At 35.4% G+C, this 25,230-nt stretch overlaps 1 long non-coding RNA gene across 1 annotated transcript in view; it reads right to left on the reverse strand.

Annotated features, from left to right (window-relative positions):
• Positions 1 to 2,002: 2,002 nt before the first annotated feature.
• LOC145292114 (uncharacterized) overlaps positions 2,003 to 25,230 on the reverse strand; it is a 47,294-nt gene continuing 24,066 nt past the window's right edge. The window contains exon 2 of the long non-coding RNA XR_013869555.1: positions 2,003 to 4,104. This is a non-coding gene — a long non-coding RNA (uncharacterized LOC145292114). The remainder of the gene's footprint in view (positions 4,105 to 25,230) is intronic.

The raw sequence follows: 25,230 nt of genomic DNA on the forward strand, positions 1-25,230 counted from the left end.
TAGGTATTAATGTCGGGTGGTTTTAATATTTGCTGTCTTTGCACTTATTACTATCGTTACATTATCTATTTTTGTTATTGCTCACCATTTTTATAGCAACTTTAATATGTTGTGCCATTTTTGGATCGCAGCGATGACATCCTGCCAATAAACTAAAACCCCTATTTCCATATGGATCAATGAGGTACCGAATTACGCCTCCCCTTCTACCAAAGGTTCGGTCAGATTTAAATTTCGGAAGATCATTGACGTTAAAGAGTTTCTTGAACGAGACCGGACGCGTTCTCACCTTGTGACCAATAAAAGTCTATTTGTGGATTTATCAAGACTTGAAATTTCTAGAAAGACATTACAAATGTTAATAATAGATCGTAAGACAAAGTGATCAGTTTAAAGGGGTTTGCTATGAAGTTAATTTCTATTAGAACATCCTTCAACGGATCATCAAATGCCGAGGACATCACATGTGAAAAGTTCGTTGAAGAAAATCTATCGCTATGCCAGAAAGATCACCTTATATACTTTGGATGGAGAACTGGGACGGCGAAAGATCGTATATGGAGGACAAAGCCTTGCGGCCTTCCCCATGAAATATTGATTACTTGCAACGAACATCTATTTGGACGTTTGAGGTCTGTCTGGATAATGCGTTTTCGGAAATCCTTCCGAAATTGGAAAGGAGGGATAAAAGGATTCGTTATCATCGCAGGTCTTAGTGTTGCACATCTTACTGCCAATTAATGATTTTAGCATTTGAGAATTCTACAGAAAGATGGTTCCAAGATGACTAAAGAAATCAGAAGCATCTTGTTGCATAAAATGCTTAAGGATCTTAAAATGAAGGCAGACTTGAATATGACCAAAAAACCAAGCACTGGAGTAGTTGGTGAAATTCTTTTAAGATAGTCATGTTGCTCACGTTTTTTTGATGAGAAATATCGCCCAAAGAACACTTCCCTCAGAAGCCAAAGAAATCAATAAGTCAAAAAGATTCTTTAGGTGCTGTAGTGTAGAAGATTAGGAATTAGATTTTGAAAAGTTCAAAGAAAATCTATCGCTATGCCAAACAGATCACCTTATATACTTTGAATGGAGACGTCAAAAGACCTCCGTATGTGGACGACAAAACCTTGCGGCTTTCCTCATGAAATATGGAGAACGTCCATAAGATGCTTAAGGATCTTAAAATGAAGACTTGAATATGACAAAAACCAAAAAAAAAAAAAAAAAACAAAAAAAAAAAAAAAAAAAAAAAAAACAAGCATTGGAGTAGTTAGTGAAATTCTTTCAAGATAGTCATGTTGCTCACATTTTCCGATGAGGAACATCGTCCAAAGGAATCAATGATTTAGTGCACGAGATTAGAAATTAGATCTTGGTTTACTTTCAACAACTTCGCAACTCGCTTCCCTTATTCCTCACATTCTGTGAACGATGTTTCTGACAAAGGAGGAAGAATTGCACAGTCGTTGGCTAGATTGATTTTTAAGTAGTATGTTACTTTTAGAAAAAGGCTTTGCAGGAAACCTGGCAGTTTCACCATGGCAATGCACTTGATCATATGGCTTTGTATAAACAGTTTATGGCCAAGAACATCGCCATACTGAAGCTAAATTTACCAGAATTAGCCGTTCCTTTTAAAGCCGCCATGACAACTATTCTGCTTCACAGAAGAAACTATTTCGTGCCCATGCGCATAGTAGGAAAAATGGAAAGGTGCGTTGGACTTCCCAAAGATAATTATTTTAAATTGAAATACTATATACGTTTAAATCAAATTATTCCGCAACCTTCGCAAGCATCTAAATATATTTGTGTAGATATTTAGATCTGACATGCCAGATAAATCCGTTTGTATGTAAAAAAAGTATACATCTACATGTATTCCTGCATTAGAACTCTAGTACGAGTCTAAAGATTTGCACGAGATATTGTACAAGAATTCTAGATATTTGCATGAGATGCAAATTGTACGTGTTCGTTAACTAATTTTAGGTTATTAGATCTTGAACTTGACTCCTATCTGCATAGTTTCCTTATATTTCTTTTAATATATATATATATATATATATATATATAGGCATTATATAACAGATTTAAATAAGTTATCTTGCATAAGATCAATTAGATTCTTTAAGATTATGGAAGAATTTTATAAAATTCACGTTCTTATGCCCAGAACTTCAGTTGCATGATATTTGTGAATATGACAATTTTAAGTACCCTTTCACAGTTCATTATTCACTTTGCCTTAGAGACTTGTTAAGTTGAAATGAAAGTCCTTTAGGTGACATTTTTCATACACGAATCAAAAATTCACGTGCAAACGATGTAATAAAAAAAATTATACTCATTTACAAAAATGGCTATTCATATACTTCAATATCCGTATGAAGCCCTTTTGAGACTAACATTACATCATTGATTATATATTTTTTTCGTTAAAAAAAAAAGGGGGGGATCACTCGGGAAACAAACTCCTAAAAAACAAGTTGAAATTAGTAGCTGACCAAATTAGGCAATGTATACAGGCCAGTCATGGAAGAACTATGTTTATTTAAAAGATTTCGTATCTAAACTAGTCAAACTACTATTCTAATATTGTAGATTGTATTTACATGTCGCCCGCGAGATCTGCAGAGCTTCTGGGGCATCTTTGGTTCTGGAGTTAAACTAGATTCAAGAGTGCAAATAGATGCATCTGAGAAAAGTCAAAGATCACATCAGCCGAACCGTTGCAGAAAAAAAAAAATCTAAGTAGTGTGAATAACCGAAATAGAAATTATCAAGCCTAAGAAAAAACAATGGGCATACATGCTTTACATACAAATTCAGAAAATTTGTATGTTTCTATAGTTTTACTCTTGTGCATGTTCGTTGAGATTTAATCTAGATATATTTCCTTAGTTTTACCATGATTAGTTTCAGATTTTACAGAAATATGTACCTCGCAGATGACAATTGTTATTGATAAAGGTAAACTCCAAACAATGCATGGTAGCCCTACTAGTATACAAATAGAAGCAATTGTGCTTACGAACTACTTTTGACAAAGGCTTAAACGATGAGCGACATTTGTAGGAACTGTAACCTCAGCATTAACCACTTTAGTGACGACATTAATCGCATTTGTGTCCATTCAATTGCAGTCATGTAAACAAAATCGGAACCCATAAGTTCTAAAATGTCAAGTTTTAGTTGAATATTCGATTTTCATTTAGCGATTTATATTTTGTTGATCCGGTTTAATCGAAAGTTTTGCCGACATTTCATTGTCCCTTCTGAAGAGAAAGGGATACGTTGGACATGAATTATGCACTGTGCGTTGATATTTAAACAGATCCGTAATGGATTTATAAATTTGCTTAGGAATATTTAAAACTTGTACATGAATACTTCAACGGAAGTGACGTGTGGTGTCCGTGTATGCATAGATCTTTTATCAAGAATCTTACACTGGGAATTATATATGGATGGATAAAATGGCAAGAATAGTCTAATAGTCTAGCTGTGCTCATTCCTCTCCAGGAGACACAGAACCTGGTATCACCAAATAGTCACCATTTTAATATTGACCATGCTCAATGTTGCTTAACTTTACTAATCTAATGGGAACCAGTCGTGTATCAACGTGATTATACTGTATATCGGAATTATATACAGCGTAAAAATTCGATAGTTCTCGTTAAGTGAGGGCGAAACCTGTTGGCCGACTTGTATGTTAATTTTAGACAAAAAAAAAAAAAAAAAAAAAAAAAAAGCTTTCTTTCATAATTGCGATAATTAAGATTAGTACTGAAAGCAATCAAATTGATTTGCTGACTTGTTGAGCGTTTAAATCAATAGTAACTTTTCCATCTCATTTACCAAATCTGCTTTGAACAGTTGTATACTTTGCATTAAATCAGAAGAATTGATGACCTTTTACCGTAGTATGGTACAGCTGTTGTGCAAGCAAATTGAAAACTCCCATGATTTGTATGCTGAAGAGATTTCATCATGGCAAAAGAGCAATTGGGCACCATCCCCGAATAAGTGTTCCAGTATTAGAGTCGCAATTTGATGAATCCGTTTCTCCAGTGCGTTCCAGTTTTCACGTACGAGCTGAAAAAGAATTAAAAATGTAGAAAAGTAAATTTTAATTGAAACTGAAAAAATAAGTAGAAAGTGCTGGCATAGAAAGGATACAGTATATAATGAAAAAAAAAAAATCATTGCACAAAATAAAATAAACTTTCATAAAAACGAAAGCATTTATTAGATTACCAACATCGTTCGATACATCGATACAGGTGTAGGAAAGGTGGATAATGTCCAAGTGGAGAAAGGAAAAACGTTTTTCAGGCTGTCAAAGGCCTGTTCGCACTTATCTTCAGGCAAAAACAACTATTTTTGAGCGTCCAGTGGACAGACGAAGTCTACTCATTGCTTTCAAGGTTCTTCGACCTACCGTGATTCTTCAAGAGGCTGAAGTAATTCAAGAGACAGCTAAAATTGATGTAACCAAATCATCTAGTATGAACATTGGAGTGACAATAAGTTTGGCAACTACAAAAAAAAAAAAAAAAAAAAAAAAAAAAAAAAAAAAAAAAAAAAAAAGACTAATGTCGTCAAAGATTTAACTCTTTGAAACGAAATGGGATTTTAAGGATTGTTTTTGTTCTATAACTTGGATACGGTACATAAGTTATTATCTGACCCACTTAGTTCACCTTTTAATATGATAATGCTATTTACGGCGTTTACGTGCCAAAGCTTGCCACGCCAAAGATGCAGGCCTTTCAAAATGCACGTTTTTCTGAAGAATCCACTAGAAAATTAGGTGATCATTCTAATATACTAATGAGATAAGGTTTCAATGCTATGATAATCCTAATACAACAAGCCTTTTTGTATAGGAAAGAAATATTACAACACTTCATCTGTCATTGAAATAAATCTGGATTGTGATAAAGATAACCTCAGTTCTAGTTTGGGGATATGAATCTGACCGAACAAGAACCAATCAATGAACAAGACCTTTCAACAATTAAATCTAATAAATATAATTATTCAAAATAAATTTTCAGTCATTGTACTGACTGAGAATTGCAAATAGAGCACGAATTTTATAAAATTCGAATGAATCAAACGTAATATTGGGAAAAAACCGACAATACTATCGAAAAGGTACGAAGAGAGAATTCGACAAATTGAAAGTTTCCAAACTCGCAAATTGCACATTCGTTTTAGGTAAAAAAAGTAAACTTGAACCCATTGTAGAACAAACCATTTTAGAAAAGGTTTCAATGGATTTCAAGAACATGTGATTCACTTTCTACCAACATCCAATTCCTTCATCTTACTCAACTGTTACGGTTTCATCAACGAGAGATCGCACATGTGTTTCATCCACAAGCGATCAAGAACCAAATTGACTTTATGCACGTGCTCAGACGCCCTTGTTTTCTATTCTCTCGAATATGTGTAATGTGCATCCAGGAGACAAGCGCCTGCGTGTTTGTGTGGGTGCGTAAGAGAGACGATCGAAAAGGAAAGACTTACCTCGGGGCCGGCTCGGCGTCGCCGACCAAAAATAGAGAAAGAAAGATCAAGATGGCGGCCGCCGTCTTTTGTAAAGGAGGATATCTCGCAAAGTCACATGAATTCTCGCAATATGCAAATTTAGCCGGCCTGCAACGGCCATAAAAACGGGTGATTGAAAGACGTTGGGAGAGCGATGATTGACTTGGTCGGGAATCGTGTTGCTGTTGCTTCTCGTGCCGTGTGAGCATATCTTACCGTTGTTGGGACCGTTCTGAGTAACCGATTGTTGGGTCCGTTCTGAGTAACCGTTCGCGTCCGTCTAGGTACCTTGCTCGTTGGATTCCGTGCAGAACCGGTGTTTACTGGTTATTGAATTGCTTTACGTTGCTGCAACATTTACATAGGGCGCAGTAATTTTAAAGGAATTTCCTTACACATTTTCTACAAGCCTAAGATTATCGATCGTTTCATCTTAGACAAAACTTTCCATCCATAAATGACAGATTTTGCAGAGCTTAAGGTTTTATCGGAGAGTTACTTATGGAGAAACTTTACTAAGATTTATAGATCTAAGTTTACTAACTTGTCTTATGAAGTCTAACATAGTTGCCATACTACATGAGGGGCGCTAATTCTTGAAACAGGCATGAAATACCATGTCAAAATTAATATTTAAGCAGATTCAGCTAAAAAAAAAAAAAAAAAAAAAAAAAAAAAAAAAAAAAAATCTACAAAGTTGCTCCGCCTTCCACCCTTTGCGATCAGGGCAACTTAGTTCCGGAATTTTCCCACATGACAGAAAATACCCAAAGTGATAAACATGGGTATTGACAAACTTGTCTGCAAATACGAGTCTTAATTATAAGTCTGAATGAAATTGCCAATCATCTGGGATATCTTAAATATGTCAGAAGAAGCTGACAAATTTAATATCAGTTGTCTATACCCACAAATGAATTGGAATGTAAGATTTTATTTTTTTGGTAATTTCTGCCTCGATGCGACTTCAAAACCATTTTCAGAGTTGCATGAACAGAAAAAAAAAAAAAAAAAAAAAAAAAAAAAAAATTCTAGGGACACGAAAATAAAATTCCAGAAGTAAATTCTCTAGTAAATATTAGATGCTAAAGTAATGTTCAATAAGGAAGCAATTAAAAGTACGGTCGGAATTTGATAAAGTTAAGCGATAATATATTTTAAAAGCAAATAGAGTTCTAAGAATGTTTTTACTATAAAGAAAAATAATGGAACATTCCAGCGAGTGGGGGTGGTGTGCTAAAACAAAAACAATTTTGGCTTACGGCATATCAACCATAATCTTATTTAATGCCAAATAAAATTCGGCAAGATCAATATATTAGGTAGAATTTTCAACGAATATATTGCTGTCAAAAATTTCAGTGAAAGTGAGAACATTTTAGAAAATTCAGAAATGTATGAGGCACTACTTGTAGAAGACTTAAAATTTAACAATGGTAAAGTTTGTTAAAGAATCTTCAGCCACCACCTAGTATTTTTTAAAAGTAGGAATAAAATCCTATGTTAAATGCAGTAGCATAGCTAGAGTAAACGTAACCCGGGGCGGTCCACTCAAATGTAACACCAATGACTCCCACTTCAGTATGCTAAGGGGCGCCACCACCATGTAAACAGAATTTTTGTGAAATATTAAACGGTTCTGAAGAACGTCGGTGCGTTACTTACAGAATACGAATAATTAAACTGCAGAAGCACCTATTAAAATGCTTCACAAGTTCTATAATTGAATACCCACCTTAAACAAAAAAAAAACAAAAAAAAAGCGAACAAATGGTTTTTGTAAACCACTCGTGAAAACTTACTGACAGCATTATTAGAGTCCTAAATTATGGGATAAAAAATGAACGAATCTCTTAGTAAAATAAAGTTGTCTCAGAACAATGACAGATTGTAATACAACACCAGTGTATATTATGACGAGTAACTTGTCACGAGTAAATGGATGAATTGTTATGAAGAAAAGTGGGCGTTAGAAACATTTCTGCACCTTAGCCTGGCTGAAAATTTTCGTGGGGGGTAGGGAGATTTTGTGACACCTCTATAGCCTCACCCGTAGCAGACGCTAAATATATATATAATATATATAGATTTATATATAAATAAATATATAGATATATAATATATATATATATATATATATATATATATATATATATATTACATACACACACAACACGATAAAGGGTTGGCCCCTTTTCATGTAAGGGAAAAAATAGGGAATTAGTTAAATGTAAATATGAAATAGGATATTCAAGGATTCGAACATGCGAAACTAGATTTAGAATTGAAAATTTAAAATACAGAATGTTATTGAAATAAGGAATCGCAATTGTTTAGCTTACATATCTGTATATGGAAAAGGAATGTAATGAAATTTGTTTCTGAAAATTTTAGTAAGGAATTTAATCGTCAGTTGGAATTGTGAACATTTTGTAAATGTTATTTGAAAAATAGGTTACTCAACTCTGGGTCATGTCAAGTTGGCCAACGTGATGCAGGTCATGCAACGTGCTTTATGAGCACATGTTTAATCATGCGATGACGTGACGAGTTCTCAATATAGGAAAAGAGTTTGAAGTTAGTTAGGGGAAGTGAGAGCAGAGAGATTCAGATTCTCCGCACCCCCTGGAAGCGAGGAGGGTTTTAGAAATAATCATGTAAAGAAACTGAATTCCTCACACGAAGTCATGGACCGGTCATGAATAAAGGACGTCATCATCTTTGTATCTGCGTCCTCTGTATTCATCATTACAACGAGAAAGGTAACGTGTTTATATTATATGCAAAAATGTCAAACACTATCTCGGTCTATCAAGATATTCATAAATCTCATCGAATTGGTTCTCTTGTAGTAACATGTACCTGTCTATTATATATACACACACACACACACACACACACACAGAACAGTCTTTATATATACCTGTTTGTCTCCGTCTTACAACACATGATCATGACACATGAACACTCCTAAGACTAATCTCACAAATATGAACAAATAACATCAGTCCTCTAAGTATAACATATATAAATATTTGGTACCGTTCTAAAAATACAACATAGTATATAATATACACACAATTGTGTTGTGCGTTGTTTGTGCTGTATTGAATGTCTGCTTAAGGTCAGAGAAAACGGCTTGAAGACGAAGATCTAAGAGAATGACACCAGAGGGGAATGCAGCTCTGAGTGAGGGAGATGGCCACACCCAACATTTCAAGTATGTCTTTGGTTTTACCTCTGACAAAAGAGCTCTAATCGACAGATCTTCATGCTTGGACTGTTTCCAGGACATTTAGTGTAACACATGGGTCGGTCACACACCAGCGACCAGGTGGACCGTGTTCTACTTATAACCATCACTTGATTTACGATGGAAGGTAAAAAGGATAAGCAGATTGAAAGTGTTTTATAAGACAACTAGCATGGAAACCCAATGCTGCTCGTGGGGACATCAAGTTCCGTTTGGACACTTGTTTAAGGATATTGAGCAGTTTTCATTATATTTCAATTCCATCGTTATCCCTGCCTCAACAATTTCAAAAATTAAAGCGCGGATAAAAACCCTGCGGTGTCAGAGTTCGAACGTGAAACGCAAGAGGCGAAGAAGGCAAAAAGTTACGAGCAAACGTGTTTGCCCACACGATCACGAGTGCTTATGACGTCACGAGGTTGCAAAATAAGCTTTTTAAGTTAGTTTTACTTTGATACTCGTGCATGAGTTGTAAGAATAGAGACGCGAAAAAGAAAGAAAAAGAAAAAGAAAAAAAAAAAAAGTCCCTTCTAAAAAGTGGCCCAGATGATCATCCCCCCCAACACGATTATTTGACGCCCCCTCCAAGTACATTGTCAGTTTTGTAGATGACTATGCGAGAACATAACTCTAGAAAGAAAAACGATTTTAAAATATAAAAGGATCAGTTTTGTATATAACTGGAATGTAAAAGGATTCTATTTCCGGACCAATGTCTTATTTACTCTGGGAGTAAAAGGTTGCATTTGTCGTTTTTCGGATATTTTAACGAAAATGTGACCCGATAATGATCCATTTTATTTTGTAATTCAATTAGTTTGTAACAATTCGATCGAATGTGAAATTGTGAGAGGAGAACGTTTTACGTAAAAAAAAAAAAATTCCATAAGGAAATAAATGAATTCAAATGACACATTAAGAAACAAAGGGAAAATTTTTAGTGTGATGCGACTTCATAAGTGGAAAAAAAAGTTAATTGGCAAAGCTACATAACGATTTACATTATGGAATCCATTCAAAACAATTTTTATATAGGTCATCGCTTATCAAGGCTCGGATACCACTCGAGGATAAGGGTTACTGTGTCAAGCGAGACAACACCGTAATTAGTGATGGAAATTTGGTAGGAATTTAAGAGGACGGCTCATTGAGAACTTGTTTACTTCAAAAGGATGAATGCATCTCCACAGTATTGTGTGCCATAGACGAGCAGTTATGGGGGTGGAGCTCTATTCGTGGAATTTTCGCATAGTTTTAGATACAGATAAAGAGCGATGGAAATTACTGAGAGTAATTGTAGCTAGGCGGGCGTTTTCTGCAAGTGCCTTACACTGAAGATCAGTCGAGCACCTGCTAAGGAAACGATAGAAACTCGCGTCTCTGTGAGAAGAGACTGGGGAAGATAAAAGAACTTCATTCTCTAGATTTTCGAAGCGTTTTGTACCCTGTCCAGGCAGCAAAGAATATTCTGGGAAGTCCCTAGATATGGCAACAGTACTATATCTTAAGACTCCTTTGACTCTCGTACAGGTAGGGAATTGCATTGGGAAAGAGATCCTTTCTGGAGCGGTAGAATTATCTTGGCAACGGATTTGATGCAAGTTTTCCATTTCCGATCAGGATTTTAAATAAGTCACAGAAGACTCAAAGTAGGGTGATTCAAGACTAGAGCCATTCAATTTAAAGCCAAGTGAATGATTGGTTGTTTTTGTTTTACGGCATATCAACCCTTTTCAGGTCATTTAATGCCGAATCCAACGATTCAGAAATTTTTTTCTGAAATATATTTGTTTTTCAAGTGTTTCTAGTTAACCATACTTGGGACCCTAACAGGTACTACCACTCCGGGTCAGAGTGAACCTAGGAGAATGGCAATTAAAGAGTGGCTCCACACTCTTTAAAACCCGCAAACTGGGGCCTCACTATCCAATATAGTTTAAGGTCATATCCAGGAGCAAGGCCAAGTGGAGGTCAGAGCGTTGATGAAAAGCTTGGTTTTGGAATTAACCAGGTACTTTCTTTCCCCCTATAGCACCACGTGCTAAAATTCACAACAGTATCAAATATCTTGGTCATTGAAGGGTCTCTATAGATGGCAGTGTCGTTGCATAAATGTCTACGAATGATTTAATGCGATATGCGAGATTATTAAAAGATCAGGAAAAGAGTTAAACCCAAGGTGGATCCCCCAAGGCGCGCCAGCATTGATACAATGAGGTTTGGACTTCTGCCCATAAACTTAGAGAAAGAATTTAATAGGCAAGGACATTTCTATGCATTCTGCAACTGAGAATCTTATGAAAAACTTGTGCCAAACCCTATGAAAAGTCTTTGATATGTCAAAAGCAATTGCTCTATCAAGTCAGTAAAGTTGTTAATTGCGTTAAAGCGAGTGTTGAAAATATTAATACAGATAGGACGAAAAATTTATAGAAAAATCAGAATTCAGTCAGAAAGCATAAAAAAAATTGATCTGTTAGTGTTTAAGAACTTCTATATTCCGAAATAGATTTACAAAATAGCAAGGATCAAACTTTGTAGACAAATATTCTCGTAGTCTTGAGAGTAATTGTTTTAGACGATGTTTTAGTTAAAGAGAATGAAGTGAAAGGTTTTGAGGGTTTCAAAATAATCTTATAACGGATGGATTCGGTGTCAACGAGTTGAACACGGATCGTAAGTAGATAGAGGGTAACAAAGTCTTGCTCTCTTTTTGGAAACGTATTTTAGAGGCAATTCATCAAAAACTAGCAGAGATCCAACGTTGCTTGGGATGGATTGAGAATCACATAATATTCCAGACTTCAAATACTTGTTAAAATGTGTGAATCACTTATTTTTTCAATCAAATCGATTGATTGCTCTAGTCTACAATAGATTGTAATCTACACTGCACTATTGCACTGTAGAAAAGTTGATTTTTATAAAATTTTTAAGAAAAAAAAAGAAAGCTTGAATTAAAGTGTAAAATACAAAAGACAAGTATCTTCGTTCAATTATTGATCTAAATATTTCTAATTAATTAAATCCTATTAAAGAACCGACTGTCGATTTTATATGCGTAGCTTTTTTGCTTGTGCTGCGATAAAACTCAAATAAACTAGTGTTAAACTGTATAAAAGTTAACTTTCGTTAAAAAAAAAAAAAAAAAGTTTCTTTTATTGGATTTTTCGATTATTGACTTTCAGTTATTTCGATACAATTGGAAAAAACAAAACAAACCAATAAGTACATTCGTGCAAAATAAAGTTAGCCCATCGTTTCGGAGTCCATGGAGAACAAGCTCTTACATAGACAAAGTACCTTTTATATACAAGTAGAGATAAATTAATGCAAAACATTAGGAATTGTTCGGTTTTCTTTCTATTGTAACTGAAGCCCGACAGGAAAAGTGACATATAGATTAGGCTCTCCGAACAGTCTGTATAGTGTGTGCATACATGGTTCCAAATTCTAATATCTACTTTTATTATATAAAAAAGTAGATGTGCGAGTTCTTTCCCTATGAACTTGAAACTGCTCTACCAGGTTTGTTTCTTACACGAAGTACTCCATATGACAGTGTTCTTACGAAGGTTTTGTAAGAGAAACCATCTGACAAAAAAAAAAAAAAAACTCGATTAGAGAAATGCGATTCTAACAAAAACACTAGTTATACTGTATAAAAGTGTACGTGAGAAGTTTTATCATTGCACAAGCAGAACGGTCCAGCCTATAAAATTTACTAGATTTTTTTTATAAGACAACGACACATTCAAAGTGAATTTGTTTCAAAACACAATTGGACGAGTATAATTGACGTTTGCATTTTAAATTTGAAGTGAAGCCATTATTTACAGAATTTTATAAAGTCAACAATAGATTCTGAACAGTGGAATGTAGACAAGATATTGTGAACCAAGTCACCATGAGGAGGCGTGTAAGACATCCTCCCGGTACACTGGATAGGGGAGGGAGTATACCTTACTAGAGCATGTAATCAAATCGATTGATTGTAAATATGGTAGATTTAATCGATTTCGAAGACAAAAAGTATGGAAGGATGGCACATTTGATCCGCATTCAATCCCAGACACTTTCGCGTCCAGGACTAGGTTATATATTGAAGGTTCTTAAGTATAATGTATAGTGAAAAGCTACATAGTTATAACTTTGTATGGACTATTAAGATAATTTTACACTTTAAAAATATTTTACAAGTTAGTGAACGGGCATGTCACAATATTGATATAAATTAAAAGTAAAACTTGTTTCCCTTTTTTATAAAGGGAAAGCATAACCAGACGCAACAATATTGGCACGAATAAATTTCAAGTAAATATTTATGCACAATTTACAGATAATTTCCATCCATTTAAAAATGGACAGTCATAATTTTTATTACTCCTTGGCATTAATTTTTATTTATTGCCGACTATTATCCTCATCGTAGTCGTTTCATAACGTTTCAGCCAACTATTCCTCTGGCTTTCAAACTGGCCAGAGGCTTACTTGGCTAAAAACGTGGTGAGACGACAATTACAGAAGGCAATGAATGCAGTCAGGAGATTCAGCGTTCCTATCCGTCACAGTTACCACCTGGCCAGAGGAATAGTTGGCCAAAACGTTGTAGAACTAAGATAATAGTCTGCAATACATAAAAAATAAATACTCATCTCAATGAATTCCAATTAATATACTCCTTGGCATATTGCCCAAGATCAGAATGCAGTATCCTTTTCAAGATCAATGCCATATTAAATCGGAAGTTCTGTAATCTCCCTTAAAAATTAAGGGCCAAAAACGTTTTAAAGCGCTTTTATTTTACCTTTTTTTTTACAAGAGGGTCACCACTTATCAAGTGGTGAAGACCACTCGATGACACTTGATTTTACAAAAGTCACTGAAACAGTGACCTAGTAGTGGTTGAAACGGACTTAGGACATCTAAACAATAACTTGCTTACATTGAACTTGAAGCCGACCATATTGCAGTCAGCTAGAAATCAGGCCGACGAAAGGGAGTTCCAGAGGCAGACAGTTCAAAGAAATAAGCTTTATTCATGGAATTTGCGTTTAGATTAGGCACAGATAGAATGAGGAAAAGTTGATATTTATAGCTAGAGCGTTTTTGTGAAAGTTCGGTAAGAGGAGAACCATAGATTGACGCTCAGACGAGAACTTGCCATGAAAATAACGATAGCTTTCTGTGGGAAATGTTGCAGGGAAAAAAGGGAGTCACTAGGTTTCGAACTTTGACAAGACAGGATAGGGTCTCTGAGCAGCTCCGGCTTAAAAAGTTAAGTATGGTTTTTCATTTTTAAGAAAATTGTATTAATTATAATACAAGTACTATGAAATTATTTATATTTAATACCTACGTTATTACATATTAGAAACAAAGTACATACGCAAATGAGCCATATCGAATTTTGTCCGAGAGTTTTAAAATGCATAACACGTATACAAGTCTGAATTTTTGAAATAGAAACATTCATAGGTGAGAAATTTTGTCTCCATTTCATTAACTATTATAGCTTTTGAACCCAAACATACATATGCTAGTCTGTGAGTAGGCACTTAAGCCAGTTCTTGATGTACGGTTTTGGAAAATGTTGGTTTTAAAAGCTTCATTTTTCCTGCTCAATAGTTTCTAATAGTTATCCACACAAAAGGACGCTAATATCTACATCTATTTCACCGATAATTGTTAACTGTTAGTTATCCTTGCCAGCAGAGATGTTTTCGGTTATGTTTGTGTACAGTCTAATACTTACATTGACCAATAGTCAGGGTTAGATATCCCAAAATGAAATCCGTTCTAGGTTGGTCAAGATATCGATCATGGTCCAAGTCAAGGAAAAGGTGAAAGTTTAGGTGATAACTGGTTCTTTTCATTATAGACGTTTACAAATTTGAAGTGATATGATGCGTTGATAACTAGCCAAAAGGCAAAATTCTAGCCTGATCAAGTACTCGAGTTATAAGTTTCCATAGTATAACTCGAGAAATACTGCGTAGCATAAGCAATGTCGGACGATGTCAGATAATCTTGCTAGCCTAGGATAAATTGATTGTTTGAAATTAAATTCTAGTTGAAATAAACTAGAATGTTTAGAGAAGTAGCATAAAATGGGTTTTAGAACGATTAAGTTAAAAATAGATTTGACCTCTAGCAATTAGACACAGGTCTAATAAGATGGCGTGGATCTTATACGTGAAGATGGAGTTAATATAGTTGGGGGTTTAGAGCTGACAGGAGGTTCTCTGGATGATCAGGAAAAGAGTCGAATCCAAAAGACTGGAAATGTGAATAAGAACGTAAAAGAATAAATATTTTGAAGATTTGTGTTGGTCTTCAGAGAAGAAAAAGATCTTTATTCCAGGTTCGATCGTCCAAATAGGTGAACCAAGAACCAGCTGAACAGAACCTATTAAACGAGAAATTATTGCCCTCTATGCTCTGCCATCTGTATATATCTTGTAAACAGTCTTAAAGGTTATACACATAACCACTAGAGATCAATATACACCCAAATGTATCTGACGTTTCAAAACCCCTGTAATATTACACTTGGATAATATTTGGTGTTCAAGTATAACCTTAGCCAAGCTTTATGCTGTTAGACAAAGTTCTAGTCTCATGATTCATTGTTAAAGTAGCCTGGGTACCCGGCGTTGCCCGGGTGTTTGGAGGTGTGTTAAAAAAAAAAAAAAAAAAAAAAAAACAGTGGTAGTAGGCAGGCTCGAACCTCTACCACAAAGGAGGAAAAGGACGTGAAAAAAAGTGACGCCTTTGCTGTTGCACCCATCGCCAAACCTGAAATGGTGAAGGTTTAAATTAAGGTTAGTCAATCGAAAAGAGGGGAGGACTTTCGAAAATATCAGTGAAGAAAGCGACCCCTCCCTGTAGAAAAGGGCCCAGTTGAGGGTGAAGGAATTAATGTTTTTTTTAGCCAATTTTTCGATATGTCATACAAAGGGTCGGGCTTCAAAACGATACCGATCTTGTGAAAATCCCTCGCCTCTGTCGAAAGAGTTAGGCAGACATACAAACATACATTTAAACAGACAGATGAGGTTTATATCAGATGTTTAATATACATATTTCACTCGTAGGCTTCTAGACATTGCCCGGTTGTAAAATATGCTTTAATATTTTAATTTATGCAGATTTCGTATTCATTATTGTAGAGCAAATCTATTGATTATATTTTACCCAATATATAGTAGAGATTTCAAAATGTAATAAAAAATTTGACTTGGGTGCCATCAGCTAAAATCAAGACCAAAACATGTAGCTCTCCAACCTTGTAAACATAAGCCAAGCTCACATGCATATAAAAGCTTAAATATTAAGATATATATTTGCACATACACAAAAGTAATGTTTAGTCTACTTATGTCTTAAGTTTCAACTCAAGAATTGACCGCTTAGCAGCTATTTTTAGCAGCTAAAATCTAAAGTTTGTTCTACAGGTACTAATCTACATGTCAAGTTGTAGACCAAAAAATTGACAGTGTCAGAGACCGTTCCATACACAGACAAGGTCACACGCACACAAACCATTGTGTTCGAGTATGGACTTCAGTGGTTTGGCCGTGTTTTTAAACTCGGCATGTGCTTTGTGTCTGGGAGTGTCCTACATAGGTTTTGTATCACAATGTCTTTGATAAGTATTGAAAACTGAACAAATCTGATTAAGGAAAAGATTTTCACCCAAATATTCTTTTTTTATGCAGTGTCATCACTTTAGAAAATCTTCCATTGCACAAACCCTAGCCCGGTGAATAAAGTTAATAGTAGGTTCTTCAATATGACTAGAGCACGTTCGAAATTAAGGTTTACAGCAGAATTGAAACCTAACGGACTTTAGCATTTTAAACTTTAATAAAACTATAAAAATTCTCTACAGTGCAATGTAGACTACAATGTATTGTGGACTAAGTGCGGGGGGGCATGTGAAGCTTCTTGCCACTATACTGGGTTCCTAAAGAGTAGGCTATCGATTTTATAGAGAAAAAAAAAATAAAATGGGCGATTTCAATGACAAAAGTATGCATAACACACTGAGCCTCATACAATCCCCGGATAACGTCGGGCCTCCCCGTTAATAAATATAAAACATTTAAAGCTTCTGGTACAGATTTACGCGAGTAGAATATTATGATGAATCAATGTATGAACTTTGAAGATTCCTGGATCTTTTAGATCTCTGGGAAATTTGATAAAAAGCGGGTCACTTCAGTTAAGACAACAAAATGAAAAGTGGTCAAACAAAACGTTATTTTATACCATATTCTATCTACATAGATAACTTATCTTACTTCAATGCTTCTATTTATGTAGTATTAAGTTTGACTCGGAATGAAACAAAAGGGCGGTTTCATTACAGCTATCTGCACCTGCAATAATCGCTCCAAAATTAAATACTAGTAGATACCCACCAAATGTCAATGGCATGAAAATTTAGTGTTCTACTCGTATTTTCTAATTGTCAATGTTTGGGGATTATCGAGACACCCCAGATCATCTACGAGAGGCGTGCAATAAGTAATGCCCATGACCCACTTCCAGTTGTCTGATCTAGCTGAAATTTTGCATGTGCAATGATTTATATCTCTACGGGTTATGTGGCAAATTACAGCTCTGAACTAATTGTGGTTTCTGTTTTACAGGTGTTTGAACCGAGTCAGGTGTTAAATGGAGCCTGTTGAATGTCAGGCAGTGATCCATTTTTTGTATTTGAAAGGACGCACACCACAGGAGACTTGAGGAAACGAAAGAAACTTATGGTGATAATGCCCTATCATATGACCTTGTAAAACGCTGGCATCGCAAATTCAAACATGGCCGGAAGTCTGTGGAAACAGCTCCCAGATCTGCCATTGATGAGGCATCTGTCCGTCAAGTTGAGGCTGCCATTTTGGAAGATCGGCACATTACTATTTGCCAAATAGCCCAAGATGTCAAGATTAGTACAGGGTCTATGGGAACTCATTCATGACCATTTGCATATGCATAAGGTGTCTGCTAGATGGATTCCCAGGTTGCTCACACCATTCCAGAAGCGAGAATGCACCGAGTGCTTGAGGATGAATTTGGAGATGTGCCAAGATGAAGTTTTTCAAAAGACTTATTATATACAGGCGGAAACCAGAGTCCATCACTATAATCCAGAGACCAAAGCCCAGTCAATACAGTGGAAGCACTTGGACTTACCACCTCCAAAGAACGCAAAGGTGCAGCCCTCCGCTTGCAAGATCATGCTCAGTCTTCTGGGACCAGGACGGAGTAGTGATGACAGATTTCCTGGCAAAGGGTACCACAATTACAGGAGCCTATTATGCTTCACTTGAGGAAATTAAGGGAAGCTATCAAAATCAAGAGACTGGGTAAGATCAGCCATGGTACCCTCCTTCTGCAGGACAACACTCCGGTCCACAACTCGCATGTTGCCAGATCAGAAGAATGGGCATGTGGTTATGAAATCTTCCCTACTCTCCTGACCTTACACCCTGACTTTCACCTCTTCCCAGCCATGAAGTTTTTGAAAGGAAAGGGTTTCCCCAGATGATGCAGCCTTGATTTCTGAAATCACGTGGCTGGAGGACCAACCTGGGGTGTTCTACAAAAACGGTCTCCAGAGCAGCATGATGCATAATTCTGGGGTGGTTCCTATGTAGAGAAAGACTAATAACTGTGCCAAGTTTCGTTGCTCTACTTTTATGGGAAGTGGGTCAGGGGCATTACTTATTGCACACCCCTCGTAAGGTCACTTTCGTTTCATTAACATTTTACACTTGTTTTAAAAGTAAAAAAATTATTTGAAATATCCAGGTAGATAGAATAACTTATCCTACATTTGGTAACATGCTATACATTTTTACCACTTTTTCCTGTCTTAACTGCAAAAAAAAAAAAAAAAAAAAAAAAAAAAAAAAAAAAAAAAAAAAAAAATGTAAGAAAAAGCACAAGTTACAAAAGCGTCCATTTGTTTATATAACGTATGTTTTAAGCAATTATTTGCTACATGCACACGTGTAGCAATAATTTCCAAAGGTAACAATAGAGATGGAGAGGAAAAAAAAATAGAATATTTAGATCTCTTTTCCTAAATGAAGGTTTTAGAACTATATGCTTGGGATGACGTGCTTCCGTGTTGACAAGCGAGAGTTATTCGAAGAAAACGGAATCGAATTTGGCATAGCATGCTTCCATGAGTTGGACGCGCATGCGTGAAGCAACACCAAATTGACAAAAAAAAAAAAAAAAAAAAGCAACAACTTTCCTCCTTACTTATTTTCAAGATACTAAAATGAAAAATGGGTTGATTTTGCGTTCTCGCAAACGTTTCAAGTCCAAAAGGAGGAACGCGCTGTAAATCAAACAGCTGTCAATTTTTTATATTTCTTTACATTTGTTCCGCCAACCACCACTACAGAATTTGTTTTATTTATTCATTACTTCAGATCATATTTTAAAGGAGAAACTTAGTTTCATGCGTCGATGGCCAATCTTAAACAGGCAAAACATGCTTTCCCGTTTAATAACGAAGCGTTTTATTAGCAATCAAATGCTATCGTAAGAGTTGACCAATTCACCACCTTGGAAAGTGTCAACACAAAACTGCATCTTCAATACTTTGTTCAACGTTCGGTCAATGTCACCCTTCAGTGTACGATAAGATTTTTATGGTTACATAATCAAGTTTAATAAATGTATCTTATTTTAGATTGCATAGGATTTTTTTGTTTTACTAAGGGTCGAGTCACCGTTTATCAAGATCCAAAGGCCACTCGAGGATAAGGATTAATAAGTGTTAGGTAGACAGAAACACCAATAGATAATGGACAGTCTTAATTAAACTTAAGCAAGTTCCAATAACTTGTTTACATAGACTTCAAAAACAAGGAGTTTGGAGTTAGAGAGAGCTTCAGTATTTTCCAGACAGTTCTAGGAAATTTGCTAAGAGAAATTTTTTAGATAGAGCAGCAGAGGAATTTGTTAACAGTTGTAGACAAGTATTGTTGGGAGAATGTTCTGTAGAGGGGCGAACCGAGTACCTTCTGTAAAAATAACGATAGAGCAGACAGACTTGCAATGTGTTCTGAGAAAGAAAGGATGCGAAAATATCTTTGTCCACTAGATTTCGAAGAGTTATTTTTTTTACCCTTTCAACGGAAGAAAGGGTACTCTTAACAGCTCCTCTCCAGATACGACAATGGTACTCTATCTTATGACGTATTTAGCTCTTGTACATGTAAAGGATTGCGTTGGGAGAGAAATACTTTCTGGAGCGGTAGAAGGATCCATTTTTCCAGCAAATTTGGCAATGGATCTAGTACAACAAGTCTTCCACTTTTACGCCAGGAGTGAAGGTCACTCCCAGAAGGGTATCAAAGCAGGGTGCTTCAAGATGAACGATTTATTGAAAATCAATTAACTTTGAAAAAACATTTACGACCCATTTGGCATAATGCGTTCACTAATGAACCAGGAGACCAAAGTTTTATCTTACTGCTCCATTGCTAAACACTCAAAATTATAAGGGGAAGGATCAAGAGCAAATGAAGTAATCCTAAGAATAGAGTTGGGCCCTCCCCACACCTCGGTATAGCATCTAATTAGAATGGAACCATTGGGTCGCCCTTAACTATAGTTTGCCACCTAGCTCTTATTGTTAAAGACACTGAATGGATTCATCACAGCCATCGTTTTTCTGCTTAAAGATTGCAAGGTGTACTTTTAGAGTTCTAGTCACCAAGTCAACATTTCTGGCGGGGAGGGGGGGGGGCGGAGTCACTTAATAATCATGGATGAAAAGGGGGGAGCAAAATTTTAGTTCTGGATCAGAAGATCCGTTTTTTGATGTCAATACAAAATTGGTCACTTTTAAATGGAAGAAAAGGTTTCTTCAATCTAGAAGAAAAAGTATCTTGTAATATGCGATGGTGGCTCTCCCATCAGGAGACATGATGCATACACTGAAAGATTTGCCAGAGATGAATTTCCGGTAAAGTAAGGGATAAATAATCAGCAACTGCACTTCTGACCTGGAATTCCTTAAGTTCAGTGTCAAGGAGAAATCCAAAACAATTAGAAGCAATACGGATTTAAGTGGAGGGCTTCAAACTTTCTTTTGGGAGGAGTCGTCTTAAATGAATCAAGTTTATGCCACATCTAGGTATATACCACAGCATGAAACAGATTTTGAAGGGGGGGGTCATCTCTTCTAGTTTCTACAATAGTTTTCTAAAAGACGTTGCTAGCATCGTTACTATCGTTATTTTCATAATAGGTGCTCGACCAAAGTCCAATCATTAGTTCTTCCTTGTAATATATTCACAGCAAGAATGGGTTACTAAAACGAAAAGATTTCCATGTGACTGGCATCGGGTAGAATTTCCATGGGCAATTTTTTTGCAAGAAACTCACCACAGGGCTGCTACCTTGCAGATTGTTCAGCGAAACTAGTGTCAAATGCAGAAGTAAATCAAACAGTTCATAGCATTTATCAAAAAAAAAAAAAAAAAAAAAAAAAAAATAAATAAATAAATAAATAAATAAAAAATAAATAAATATATATATATATATATTTCCATAATGTTTTTTCTAGTGTTATCCCTGTTCCCTTAAGGAACATCCTTAAGGGACTTGTAATCTTGGTAGTCGGTGACCTTGATATAAAATCAGTAACCAAACTATGAAGATAGATTCACCCATTTTCAAGAGGGGTTATAAACCTTTACAGCCACATTTAAACTCATTGAATATGGTATTCCCAAATTGTCACCTTGCTAAATACAGGCAAGGCTTGTTATACCATGGCAACCATCGTCTAGTGGTTATATATTATAGTTATATAACCACTAATACCAGTTAATCTATACATGAAATCAGTGTTCATTCATGAACTTCTAGATTTAGGAGGGATTCCAATACTCATTCTCAAACTACATGACCTAGAGTAGTTACACGAGTATACTTTGACGAAAATATACTTTGCTAGGTCTGTATATGCAATAAACACTTTCATTTAAAAGTTGAAAATTCAAATGGTTCGAGTGTTTGAAGTATGTGGTCATGACAAAATCCATTCCGACACAGTATTTTGAATTTTTGCACCACTTGGGAAATATAGGAAAGGCAAGGAAGAGTTCCATCATGATCGTCTCCATTAATATTTGGAAGAGTTTTGTAGGCCAATCTAGACATAGGAACTTTTGATCGACCCCATTCCCTTTAAGAATTCGAGTTTTCCACTGGAGGCAAGGTGCTTCAGAGTCCAGAGTAGGATGACCCCGGAAGAAAGGGTTTCCATCTAATTAGGAGTAAACTCATTCTCTAGCTGAGATCAGATGTAGTTTGGTTTCCCTCCCATCCCAAGAGGTTAAGAGAGATGACAGGAAACAGACATGTTATTCTTCTGTTAGTTCATGTCCATGAAGATGTTCACTGGTAGCTCGTGGTCTTTACTCGTCCAAGTCTCATATCTGCTTGTGTAATGCTAGTGAGACAAGTTTTAAGATTAGCAGACTTCAGTCAACTTTTTGGATGTTCTTCCAGGCTGCTTAGCACACAAACGAGAAACTGTCAGTTTTAGAGTCCACTGAAAGATTGCCAATCCTTTTAAGGCCTTATTATAAGGCTAGGCCAGTTTGCTTTCACAAAGTTAAATCTCCTTCAAGATAAACTGACTGCATGGACTGATGTCAAGGAGACAATGTATTTTGTACAGTGACCCCAGCAACAGCTGTTTGCTCAGTCCAGACCGACAATATGGAGATTTTATGCTTCATAGCAGGCAGAAAAATCATGGGTTTCTCAGTCAATTTCAGAAATTCCTGATAGTTGTAAATTATTACAACTACACACCTGAAACTCAATATTACAACCTTTGTTTACATTTAGAAACCCAAACTAAATTTAGTTTCTGGACATGTAGGGTTTCAAGTTTTTATTTTATAAAGTTTTGTGCTATTGTAAAACATTGGCTATTTTTTTTTAATGCAAAAATACGTTATTTTCAAATATTCAGTACATTTGATAAATAATTCTATTCAGCTCTTACATGGGATCCTGACAGTCATTTATTTGCATCCGTTGCTCACCGATCAGTAATGACAATTAAGGCGACTCCCATTTCACAAACTCAAATTGAAGCCTCCCACAGAATGCATTTTAAGGTCATACCCTAATCCAGAAACTAATCACTTAAAGGTTCACACTATTTAAGGGTTTCATGTTCGTATATTCTTGGATATATATTAAAATATTATATCTACTGGAAGTTTAAAAGTTGCATGTTTTAATGTTTTTTTTATACTCTTTTGGCCAATGTAATGTAAACCCATTGTATCGAACTTTGGAATCTATATGGATTGGAGTTTGACAAAGTTCCACAAGATTCACTTAAATGTTATATCAGTAGAAGATTTAACATCCAAGATGGGGAAAGTAGTGCAAATAATCTAAGCTAGCAGAACTTATGAGAATGTATATTTTTTCTGGATAGGGCAAATTTTTTCCAAAAAGCCTGCAAATAAGTAAAAATTTCTGAAAAAGTGTATTTTAAATTTACAACTGATGCAAATAATTACTGTACTAATAAATACTCAGAAAGTAACATGCTATATAGTTCAATACAAATTAAATCTTTAATTTACTCCTTCAGTCCAGCACCTCTTTGCAGATCATTTTCTGTTCGTTTTTTTTTTTTAAGGTTTCCTTTTCATGTGGGGTTCTGCCAACTTACGAACTGCATACCAAAATTACTAAGAATTCCTTTCTCACAATTACAATCATACTTTTAAAATGAGGCTACAAAGGGAGGTCATTCTGTCAAGGTTGCCTCTTTTTAAAAGTCAAATTTTGCGAGTTTGCTCTTTAGCAGCTTGGCCTTCAGAAATTGATTTGGCCTTTTTTTTTTTTTTTTTTAACATATGGACGACCAGAAAAGAAACCAGCAGAGTATTATATCTATAAAAGTGAAATTTGTGAGTACATATTTCCCTACCAAACTGTCAATTTTCAGTTTACAGACTCGAAATTTGACATAAGTATCAAGATTTGAAAATCTTGAAATCAGTTTTCGGCCAGAAATTTGGGTGTCAAAGTTCAATGTAGCAAGTCAGATTTCAAATATAGTTAGTGCCACACTTAGGATGCCGACAATCTTTAGGTGGTCCCTCATGTAAGTATCTTATACCTTTCTATAAAGAATTTTAAAGATATCGGAGAACTAATATCAAGAATATGATCTTAATTCCAAATCAAAGAAACTAAAAACTGTTTGTTTTGATTGACAATAGCCATTACTGTTAAATCTTTTTGATCTATCATGATCAGTTTAACTATCACAAGCCGAACTCAGCATGACGGTCACACTTAAAGTGCACTTAGTAATCAGAGTTGAAGCTGCAGACTAATCACTTTTAATAGTTTAAGGTAGAACTATTCGAAAGGGAAACTTCCTTTTACTGAAAGGAAACATCAAGACTTAAGATGGATTATTAACTAGTTAAAGAACCTCATGATAGGATAGATTGATTAATGGAATGGATAGAGTTCCATTACTTGTGGAGTTACAAATCTGTTTACATTGGATTTGAAACTTAGTGAATAAGTTGTCTTGCAAAAACAATAGAGCTTTGTCCATAAAAAAGCTTGCCTTACGCTAGGCAAAAGAAAAACAAATCCTAAGAAAGCAGATTGGTGTCACTCGTTTTGTGAAAGCCCTAAATCTGATGCTACTTGTTGAAGGGTGTTTATTAAAGCAAAAGTTGACATTATTTCCAAACATATTTACTAATACACGATTTAAGTAAAAAAACAAACAAACAAAAAACAAACAAAAACACAGGCATGCAAATCAACGAATAAGATCTCCCTATGTTGAAAATATACAATAGAACTTAAAATTTAATAAAATTCAAAAAGCAAGTATAACAGTATTTACCAAATAAAGACCTATCATTAATAAAGGGTAGGTGGGGATATTTTGCTTAGACATGCGTTTTTTTTTAGAGTTTCATTGGCACCTTTCTGATACTTTTGAAACCCTATTTGTACCTTTTTTAATAGGGAACATTTGCAGTGTACTACGTGACTTACTAGAAAAATTATGCATTTGAAAAATGCAACTTAAATAGAATTTGTAGAAGTAATGACAGAACTAATTTCACTTTGATGCCTAGCGTGGAATTTTTCCTTGATAGCGTAAAAAACTTTGAAAGTTTCTTAGGTATTAAATTCACAAGCAGGTTCCCCAGTCGCATGCATAACTCATTCATAAGAACTTTTGCATAGTTTTTCTACATACAGCGTCTGGTATTCTCAAATGATCTTCAGCAAGATAAAATGGTGTGTCAACACGATTATACTATATTACACTTTAATTGATTCTCTAAAATTATCAGATGATTATATTC

This window comes from Euprymna scolopes, chromosome 13, assembly GCF_053919585.1.
Source record: "Euprymna scolopes isolate OS-2025 chromosome 13, ASM5391958v1, whole genome shotgun sequence".
NCBI lineage: Eukaryota > Metazoa > Mollusca > Cephalopoda > Sepiida > Sepiolidae > Euprymna > Euprymna scolopes.